The sequence below is a fragment of the Eptesicus fuscus genome, chromosome 8, assembly GCF_027574615.1.
Source record: "Eptesicus fuscus isolate TK198812 chromosome 8, DD_ASM_mEF_20220401, whole genome shotgun sequence".
NCBI classification, from domain to species: Eukaryota; Metazoa; Chordata; class Mammalia; order Chiroptera; family Vespertilionidae; genus Eptesicus; species Eptesicus fuscus.
The window spans coordinates 67,004,130-67,015,517 of NC_072480.1; positions in this window are offsets into that span (position 1 = coordinate 67,004,130).

Here is an 11,388-nt window from a genome sequence, read left to right on the forward strand (position 1 = left end):
TTGTATGAAAGCCTTAAAGCTACATTAAGTGTAGCTAAAATTATTTATTGGACTAAAAAGTAACAGAATTTCACTTTCAGATATTGTTTTGGTTTGTCTTTTTTTTTTTTTTAATCTTTTTATTCAATTAAGGGGGAAATTTAAAGGGGCACAAATAAATAATGTGGCAATTGCTGGAGCAGAACTGCTTCTATAAATCTTCATCTTGGAGTAATTTCAGGCCAATCATTTTTAACATCCTTTTGATGTGCAGAGCATCTGAATGAACCAATAATACATGTATAAGTGCCAGATAGCTAAATCTTTATCAGGTATTGTAAAGACACACATATGGTATGTTTATTAAAGTTGAAATAATGTAAACCACGTGAATAAATGTGCAAAACCAAGATCACAGTACACCATATACACTGATACCTTAATTTTTTAATAAATAATAAACATGAATATTGAAGCTTCTTAAAGTTGGTCTTAATTTTTCATAATTAAAATTTGGGATTAGAACAAAAGTAATATTAAATCTATAGACAAAAAACTTGAGGTAATTTATTTTATAATGTTTCTCGTAGGCTTGCAATTATTTGAATGTTTCCAATCTTATTGTGATTAGATTTTGTGGATGTTTAACTTATTTTATCTTTCTATTATACTTGCTTCTCTCATCCTTTCTTCATAAAATAAACAGACACACATAGACAATATTAAAAGCCTCTCCTGACTTATAGCAAGTGTGTGTGTATTTGCGCACGCGCGCACATATGTGTGTGTGTGTGTGTGTGTGTGTGTGATTTTTAAATCTTATTTCCTTAGAATTTATTACTACATATAGAAGGTCTACCAGTAATCTTGTCTAATTATTCATAACTGGTTTTTGGTAATTGATTCCTTTATTTGATTAATACATTAGACCTTGTATGAAAAAAATAGAAATATGCATGCCAACATTTTGCATACAATTTCTGAACCATCTAGAGTCTGAAGTCCATCAATGACCAACTACATGCCTGTTCCCTCACAAACACTTTCACCTACATACATACAGGTCTCCCCATAAACACAGGTTCATCAGTCCAATAAAAAACTTGAGAAGCTCAGAAAAGATAGGTTACTTCCTAAGGTCATGCTGCTTAATTGACTATTAATTACAGAACCTATTTTATTATCGAGGTTTTGCCATATCTGGTAAGTACCACCTGCTTGCACAGAGCTTCTGGGTCAACCAGAGGTGAGAGCTTGGGTCCTTCTCAAGTCTTTCCTAAGGATGTGTACAGCTCTACTGTGTGCGTGCCCTTCTAGATGCTCAGGAGTTGGTCAGAGCTTTCAAAGCCCCTATAAACATGCTTACTTTTAAGCTTTTTGATTAGCCCCAAATGTTATCCACCATTTCAGGCATCCACAAAATTACACAATTGCCTATATTTATCTGGACAGCCACTGGAAAAGGCCTCTGGGCCTAAAAGAGATCTGACTTTTCAGATAGGACTGCATTTCCAGTTGTGTAAACCAAATTCTTTCTAGAATCTGACTAAACCTGTCAAATAAAGACTGCTTTGCACTTGGGGGTATTCTAGAAAACAACCAGATAAGTTAAATAATGACAATTCTCTGGAAATGGAAGTTTGGAGGAGCTCTCAACTCTATGTGGCTCCCTCCAATGTCTGCCAGGCTGCTGCTTTTTGGGACTAACCTGGAGATGGAATGGGGATAGGGCAATTTAAAACACCACGAAATACACTCATTGCTCGGAGATTCAGCCATTTTAATTGCACAAACATGCCTCAGGTTGCTACGTGCCTTTAGTTAATTTCAAGAATTCTGAAAAAGTTGCTTTTGATAATTTTTTCCTGTTTCCCCATGGCTTTAATGGAGAGGATTTTCACAGGTGCTTCTGCATTGATGAAATGGCCCACCATTACAGTGACATATTTTTCTTTTAAGCACAAGAATTTAGTAACCAATTTTAATGGAATTTTAAGATTAGAAACTTCTGATTATATGTTTATTTTGAAGTACTACTTTCTGAGTTACATCAAGATACAATAAGTTTTAGGATCCTTCAAATAAGACTTACTTTTGCACAAAACACCATCATTCCAGGGCTCCCAAATTTCTGATTTTATTCTTCAGGGTTTGATTTTTATTTGCTTTTTTTTTTTTTTTTTTTTTTTAATGTGGAAGAGTTTTGGGTATACACTTGAAGAAAGGTATGGTTCTGCAGGTGCAATTAGTGGCTGGGCCCACCGGACAGGCTGGTCAGTGCAGCCTGAACACCTGATGCAAAACAGTCTTGACTATTGCACAGCAGGGGGTTGGCTGTACTCTTCTAGGGCAATGTACTGTTTTAGTATCATATTGCCCCTGCTTTGGGGAGAGGATTTCAAAGAATTAAGCATGTGTTTAAGCTCTATCAAGGTTCTGATGTGAAAACCACAATTCCAATATCAAGGCCAGATGTCACTGTTTTCACTAGGAGACATCTAGTGACTTTTAAGATACGATTAAACCAAATTCACGTAAACCAAATTCTTTCTAGAATCTGATATGCCAAGTCATATCCAAAATGTGAATAGAGGAGAGAAACCTAGATGGCGGCATAGGTAAACACATAAACTGCTGCCTCGCACAATTTCAAAACTACAACTAAAAGACAAAACAGACATCATCCAGAACCACAGGAAGGCTGGCTGAGTGGAAATTCTATAACTAGAAGGAAAGAGAAAAGCACACTGAGACTCAGAGGAGCTGCAGAAGGCAGAGGTATGGAGGCGCGTGCGTGGAGAGGACTGGCAACTGAGTACACGGCTGGCTTTCTCAATCGGGAGAGAGACAAAAGCTCCCAACTGCTCTGAACTCCAGTTCCGGGCGAGACCCTGGGGACCCAGAATCATTCGGGGAGAACCTGGACTGTCTGGCAGCGGGCGGAACTCGAGGGCAGCTTTCTCTCAGAGGTGCTTGCAGCGATTACTGCGGGACACTGAGACCCAGGGGCCTCTTAGAGCAGGGCTGACGGGAAGCCATTGCTGTCTGCTCCGCCCCATCCAAGCTGAGCACAGAGACTTTTGCAAGTATTCTCCCATAAGGGTGACTCCAGCACAGAAGTTGTCCCAGCGTAGACGCAGCTGATCCTCACAGCCAATTGACCTGGAGGTCAATTCCTGCCAGTGATACCAACAACAATCAAGGCTTAACTACAAGACTGTGCACACAGCCCACAAAGGGGTGCACCAAGAGTGTCCACCTCAGGTAACGGGAGGCTGAGCCACTGGGCCCTATAGGATACATAGCACACAAAGCCACTCTTATCAACTCAGGGAAGCAGCCAAAATGAGGAGACAAAGAAACAGGTCACAGATGAAAGAAATGGAGGAAAGCAAATGACTGGATATAGAGTTCAAAAACACGGTTATAAGGTTTTTCAAGAATTTTCTAGAAAAGGCCGATAAATTTAGCAAGACCCTCGAGGATATGAAAAAGGACCAACTATAAATTAAGCATACACTGACTGAAATAAAAAATAATATACTGAGATCCAACAGCAGACTATAGGATCGCAAGAATCAAGTCAAAGATTTGAAATATAAAAAAGCAAAAAACACCCAACCAGAAAAGAAAAAAGAATAAGAAAATTTGAAAATAGTGTAAGAAGCCTCTGGGACAACTTCAAGCATACCAACATCCGAATTATGGTGGTGCCAGGAGAAGAGAGAGCAAGATACTGAAAACCTATTTGAAGAAATAATGACAGAAAACTTCCCCCACCTGGTGAAAGAAATAGACTTACAAGTCCAGGAAGTGCAGAGAACCCCAAACAAAAGGCATCCAAAGAGGACCACACCAAGACACATCATAATTAAAATGCCAAGAGCAAAAGACAAAGAATATTAAAAGCAGCAAGAGAACAACAGTTACCTACAAGGGAGCACCCATACGATTGTCAGTTGATTTCTCAACAGAAACTATGCAGGCCAGATGGGAGTGGCAAGAAATATTCAAAGTGATGAATAGCAAGAACCTACAACCAAGATTACCCAGAAAAACTAGCATTCAGAGTTGAAGGTCAGATAAAGAGCTTCACAGATAAGAAAAAGCTAAAGGAGTTCATCACCACCAAACCAGTATTTTATGAAATGCTGAAAGGTATTCTTTAAGAATAGGAAGAAGAAGAAAAATGTAAAGATAAAAATTATGAACAACAAATACATATCTATCAACAAGTGAATCTAAAAATCAAGTGAATAAAAAATCTGGTGAACAGAATAAACTGGTGAATATAATAGAATCAGGCATAGAAAGGGAGTGGACTGACAATTCTCAGGGGAAAGGAGTGTGGGGGGTGCAGGAAGAGACTGGACAAAAATTGTACACCTATGGATGAGGACATTGGCGGGGGGGTAAGGGCAGAGGGTGGGGTGGGGTGGGAACTGGGTGGAGGGGAGCTATGGGGGGGACAAAAAGAGGAACAATTGTAATAATCTGAACAATAAAGATTTATTAAAAAACTAAAAAAAAAATGTGAATAGAATGCATATCAACTGGAAATATCTTCCATCATTTTCATTTTATGTTGGATTTTTAAAGTTATTAACATATGTCTCAATGATTCTGTGTACCAAACTACCTCAAAACTCATTGGTTTTAACAATAATCATTACTTTTTCTCATGAATGTAACTTGGCTGGAGTTTAAACTGAACTTGGCTTATATGGTAACAAGCCTGTTATTAAAATGTACAATTTACAGGAAGAAGAGAAGATAGAGGGACTATTAAAAGGTACCTTGGTAATGCAGTGGGCATACTGCAGCAAGTAGAAATGCTACAGAACAGACTACTCAACTGCAACAAAGAAAGGCAAGATGGAGAATCTGAAGATTTCATTTGGGGTGGTGAATATACAGATTGTGTATTACACTTTAAACCTATATAATTTTATTAGCCAGTGTCACCCAAATAAATTTAATTTTTAAAAATCTAAAAAGAGGACTTAGGAAAGATGGCGGCATAGGTTAAGCACCTAACCTGCAGCCTGGCACAATAATTTCAAGAATACAACTAAAGGTCAAAACGGACATCATCCAGAACCACAGGAAAGCTGGCTGAATGAAATGCCCACAACTAGAAGGAAAGAGAAAACCACAGGGAAAATCAGAGGAGCCGTAAAAGCCTGAGGTATGGAGTCACGGACAGAGACATGAGCACGCGCGCATGTGGGGAGGCCGGAGCCGGAGAGGAGGAGGCGGCTGACAGCCTGGCTGGCATTCTCTAGCGGGAAGGAGATAAAAGCTCCAGATTGTGCTGAACCCCAGCTCTGACTGCACTGAACCCCAGTTCCGGGTGAAACCCTGGGAAGCCAGGCTCATGCTGGGGGAATCTGGGCTGTGGGGCAGAGGCACAGAGGAGCGGTGAAAGGCAGAGCTCTGGAGGTGCGCATGTGAATGCGTGCAGAGGACAGACAGTTGCCTGTGCCGCTGAATTGCCCTGGCGGGGAGGAGACAGGGGCTCCGGACCGTGCTGAACCCCAGTTCCGGCTGCACTGGGCCCTGCTCCGGGCGCGACCCTGGGAAGCCAGGCTCATGCTGGGGGAACCTGGGCTGTGAGGTGGAGACGCAGGGGAGTGGCGAAGGGCAGAGCACCGGAGGCGCGCACAGGAATGCGCACAGAGGATGGTCTGTTGACTGTGCTGCTGGATTGCCCTGGTGGGAAGGAGACAAAGGAGCCAGACTGCGCTGAGCCCCAGTTCCGACTACACTGAAACCCACTTCTGGGCGAGAATCTGGGAGACCAGATTCATTGGGGGAGAGACTAGACTGTTTGGTGGCGGGCGAAGCTCCATGGCGCTTTGCTCTCAGAGGTGTTTGCAGGGAGTACAGAGGGACACTGAGACCCAGGAACCTCGTAGGGCGGGGCTGACGGGAAGCCAAGGCTGTAGGCTCCACCCTGAAACTCCGCCGCATCCAAGCTGAGCACAGAGGCTTTTACAATTTTGCAAGTCTAGTTGAATAAGGCTGTCTCCCGGCGTAGACACAGCTGATCCTCACAGCCAATTGGACTGGAGGGCAAATCCTGCCAGTGTACCAACAGCAATCAAGGCTTAACAACACCAAGACTTTGCATTCAGCCCACAAAGGGGGGTACCAAGAGCCACCACCTAGGGAGGTTGGGGAAGCTGAGCTACCGGCCCCTATAGGTCACTGACCACACAAAGCCACTCCATCAACATGGGAAGGCAGCCAAAAGATGGAGACACTGAAGCAGGTCACGAATAGAAGGGATGAAGGAAAGTAAACTAATGGACGACACAGTGTTCAGAACCACATTTATAAGGTTACTTAATCTTCTGGAGGACCAAGATGGTGGCATAGGGCAGACGCCTGATTGTTGCCTACCACAACAATTTTGAGACTGCAACTGGAGGGCAGAGCAGACACCATCCGGAACAATGGCCGGAGGAGTTGCTGGGAGGGGGTTGATCGATGGGAGTTGGGATGGGGAAGACAGGGCCCCGCTAGGTCCCGGATCTGGGTGTGCTCGCCCGGTGACTGGTCGTTGCTGCAGGCCCGAGTGCCACCACAGCGACCTTGGACTGGCCTGCCGCCGTGCACCGGGCGCACCGGAGCTTCGCCGAGCCCGCCGCCTGGTGAGTTCCGCAGCAGCCGCCCTGGAGCTTTGAGAGGATGGCTGAAGGAATTGCTGAGAGGGAATTGACCGACAGGAATTGGGATCGAGAAGACGAGGCCCTGCTGGGTCCCGGGTCCGGGTGAGGCCGTGCGTCCCTGGGTCTGGGCGAGGCCATGCACCCCTGGATCCAGGTGAGGCCGCACGCCCCTGGGTCCGGGTGAGGCTGAGTCCCGGGTTCGGGCGAGGCTGCATGCCCCGGGGTCCGGGTGAGGCCACGCGCCCCTGGGCCCGGGTGAGGCTGGGTCCCGGGTCCGGGTGAGGCTGGGTCCCGGGTCTGGGTGAGGCCGCGCCCCTGGGTCCAGGAGAGGCCGTGCACCCCCGGGTCCAGGTGAGGCCGTGCGCCCCTGGGTCCGGGTGAAGCTGGATCCCGGGTCCGGGTGAGGCCGCGCCCCTGGGTCCGGGTGAGGCCACGCGCCCCTGGGTCCGGGTGAAGCTGGATCCCAGGTCCAGGTGAGGCCGTGAGCCCCTGGATCTGGGTGAGGCTGGGTCCTGGGTCCGGGTGAGGCCACGCCCCTGGGTCCAGGAGAGCCTATGCGCCCCTGGTTCCAGGTGAGGCCACGCGCCCCTGGGTCCAGGTATAGCTGAATCCCGGATCCGGGTGAGGCCGTGCGCCCCTGGATCCTGGTGAGGCTGGGTCCCGGGTCTGGGTGAGGCCGCAAGCCCCTGGATCCGGGTGAGGCTGGGTCCCGGGTCCGGGTGAGGCTGCGCCCCTGGGTCCAGGAGAGGCCACGCGCCCCTGGGTCCGGGTGAGGCTGGATCCCAGGACCGGGTGAGGCCGCGCGCCCCTGAGTCCGGGTGAAGCTGCGCCCCTGGGTCCGGGCGAGACCAAACCAGAGGGAGTCGGACCTGCATTACCACCATTGGTCCACCACCCAGAGCTGAAAAGTCAGTGCCAACATGTACACATAAGGAACTGGTGGACACTGAAAATGGGTCTCAAAAGAACTGTTGGTCCAGAAAGAAACTCACTATAGACTGATTCATTTGCCTGTCAGCATAACTATTATTGCTCGTCTCACATTCAGTTCTTATATTTCTAGTAACACATGATCTCACTCATCTAGGGGAAATGATGAACAACATAGACTGATGAACAAGAACACACCCAGAAACAAGGAGGCATCGATCGGACTGTCGGGCCTCAGAGGGAGGATAGGGGAGGGTGGGGGTAGCAGGGAGAGATCAACCAAAGGACTTGTGTGCATGCATACAAGCCTAACCAATGGTTAAGGACAACAGGGGGGTGGGGTGGGGGATGGGAATGGGGGGATGAGGACAAATATGTGACACCTTAATCAATAAAGAAATAAAAAATGTAAAAACAAAAATTACTCTCCAGTTCCATCCATGCTGTCACAAAGGGTAAGATTTCCTTTTACCTCTGAGTAGTATTCCATTATGACAATGTACCACAGCTTTTAATGTCCACTCATCTACTGATGGGCACTTGGCTGTTTCCAAATCTTGGCTATTGTAAATAATACTGCAATGAACATAAGGGTGACTATATTCTTTTGAATTAGTGTTTCAGTTTCTTTGGATAAATTTCCAGAATTGTAATCGCTGGAACAAAAGGCAGTTCCAATTTTAATTTTTTGAAGTATCTCCTTATTGATTTCCACAGTGGCTGCACCAATCTGCATGAGGGTGCCTTTTTCTCCACATCCTCCCCAATACTTATTTATTGATAGCCATTCTGACAGGTGTGAGGTGATATTTCATTGTGATTTTAATTTGCATTTCTCAGATGATTAGTGAAATTGAGTCTTTTTTTGTCTATTGGCCATTTGTATGTCATCTTTGGAGAAGTGTCTAGTCAGGTTCTTTTGCCCATTTTTTAATTGAATTGTTGTTTTTGGTGTTGAGTTTTATAGTTTCGCCCTGGCTGGAGTGGCTCAGTTGAACGTTGTCCTGTGCACTGAAAGGTCGCTGGTTCAATTCCAAGTCAGGGCACATACTCAGGTTGTGGGCTTGATACCCAGTGGGAGGCTTGCAGGAGGCAACCTTTCAATGTTTCCCTCTCACATTGATGTTTCTCCCTCCTTTCTCCTTTCCTCTCTCTAAAAATCAATAAAAACATATTGTTAAAAAGGGAGATAAAATGTTAGAGTAATCCCACTATCAAAGTTCCAAAATTTTATGCTATTTGTATGTGATACTGAAAAAATAGGAGAGAAGGAAATCAACACCTTTTTTTCTTACCTTCTGGGCATCTGAACTACCCTTTTCTGGAAGTGCAAGCTTTTTCTGAAACCATGTCAAACCTTATGAGCATGATCTCAAAAATAACTCCTAGGAAAATGAAAATAAAGAAAATTGGCATCCAGTCATTTTGAGAAGTCCAGGACTCTAGAAGGTCCTATAAGTTCAAAATGTATTATCTTCCAATCCAGTCATCACAGCTTTTTTAAATTAAAAAAATTGCTGACAGTTTTATATATGTGAAATAAATTGATGTATCATTCTGAAGTCTTCCTCATAACCACATGCAGCACTCTGCCAGAAAAAAATTTCTGGTGCTTCTCAGTGTCTTATCAAGGGCAGCAGTGATTAAATAAAGTGAGGTATGTGTCATAGTGGGTATTTTACTGCGTTCATATCAATTTACTTTAGCAATAATGAGATGTGTGGTGCTACAGAATTTTTACTTAAAACATTTTTTTGTTAATCCTCTCTCGAGGATATTTTTCCATTGATTTTTTAGAGAGAGTGGAAGAGAGAGGGAAAGACAGAGAGAAACATGGATTGATCACCTCCTGCACATTCCATAACAGGGCCCGTCCTGCGGAGGAGCCTGCAACCAAGGTACGTGCACTTGCCTGCAATCAAACCTGGCACCTTCTGGTTGGCAGGCAAACGCTCTATCCACTGAGCAAATCAGCTAGGGCTAAAAATTCTTAAATAATCCTCTATTAATTTCAGAAAAAGAAACACAATTCTAAGAGTAGTATAGGTGGGTTATCACTGCCCCATAATTCAAATGTAGAACAAATTTGACTGGACATACTGTTTTCTATTACCACCAGGAATAGTATATTTTATGCTTTTTTAAAATGTATTTTATTGATTTTTTACAGAGAGGAAGAGATAGGGATAGAGAGGTAGAAACATCAATGAGAGAGAAACATCGATCAGCTGGCTCCTGTACACCCCCTACTGGGGATGTACCCGCAACCAAGGTACATGCCCTTGACCGGAATCGAACCTGGGACCCTTCAGTCCTAGGGCCGACGCTCTGTCTACTGAGCCAAACCGGTTTCGGCTATGCTTTTTTTTTTTTTTTTTTTTTGTAATCAGGAAAATAAAAATGTAAGGTTGCCAGATTTAGAAAAAATCAAACCTATATGACCTAGTTTAAATTTAAGATAAATTCCAAATAATTTATTAGTAGTAGTACACTTCATTGTTATATAGGACAGGAGAGCTTGTCTCTAATGGGTCTGCGGATTTTTTTTTTTAACCTTAAAGCACCTACTTTTTAAAAAAACATATATTTTATTGATTTTTTTTACAGAGAGGAAGGGAGAGGAATAGAGAGTTAGAAACATCCATGAGAGAGAAACATCAATTAGCTGCCTCCTGCACACTTCCTACTGGGGATGTGCCTGCAACCAAGGTACATGCCCTTGACCGGAATCGAACCTGGGACCCTTCAGTCCGCAGGCCGATGTTCTATCCACTGAGCCAAACCGGTTAGACAGCACCTACTTTTTTATATTTCTTTTTACTGGATGGGTCTGTTGGCAATGTTCTTCTTCAACAACCTACCGTTATGCTGAAAACCAAAGTTAGATTTTGCCATGGTCTCCTGGTGAATTTCCTTTTCACCCTGGCCGGTGATTCCAAGAAGTAGCTACTTGTGATGCTTCCCGTTTTCAGAAATAGGATGGGGCAGAGCCAGATTTAAGTCCTGCTCACTCTTCCTCATAGTCACAAAGTAGACGACAGTCTGGACTATTAATGAAAATGTTAACACTACCTTGGATTTAGAGTACTTTCCCTTTGAAGATATAATTAATTCTTAGTCTTCACTTATTCAAGGTGAGTTGAGAAAAGAAATATTACTCTTTAAACCAGGTAAGTGTTCAGGCCTCTTTGGTCACATAAGTTTGAGTGCAAGGAAGATATTTGGGGCTCTTACTGTCCCACAGTATGAAAGAGAGTAAGATCAAAGGCACATTTTAAGTGTCAGAGTTTAGTCTTTCAGTCTACTGGACCATAGCCTCCAGGGAGTTACATGCTTAATTTAGGTTTAACTGTTATCTTGGGGTTTATTTTTGCAAAGAATATCTTTGTAGAAAACATGGTAGGCATTCATTACTTCCAGAAAAAACTTCAATTCCTTTGGATTTCAGGGTAAAGTATACCCCCCTCTCTGACTCCCCACCTACACAGGGTGATTTAAAATTTTTTTTCCTATGAAATAATAATGCAACTGGCAAAACAATCTCTTGCCTATGGCAGGCATTCTCTAATTCATTTAATATAACTACCTTAAAGAGGATTCAATGTTTTAACACTTTACTCTCTAGTTCCTTAGATTTTTCAGAGCTTATGGCACTAAACCTTTATTAGTATACCACTGAATAGCTCTTATAAAAACTTTAAAGGAATTTCTGTGTAACTCTCATGCTGATGCTTAAGTTTGCAGAGGTAAAGGGTACCCCCCTCCAGGGCTTTGTCATTCATATTTGTTAATTTCCTTGCCTACT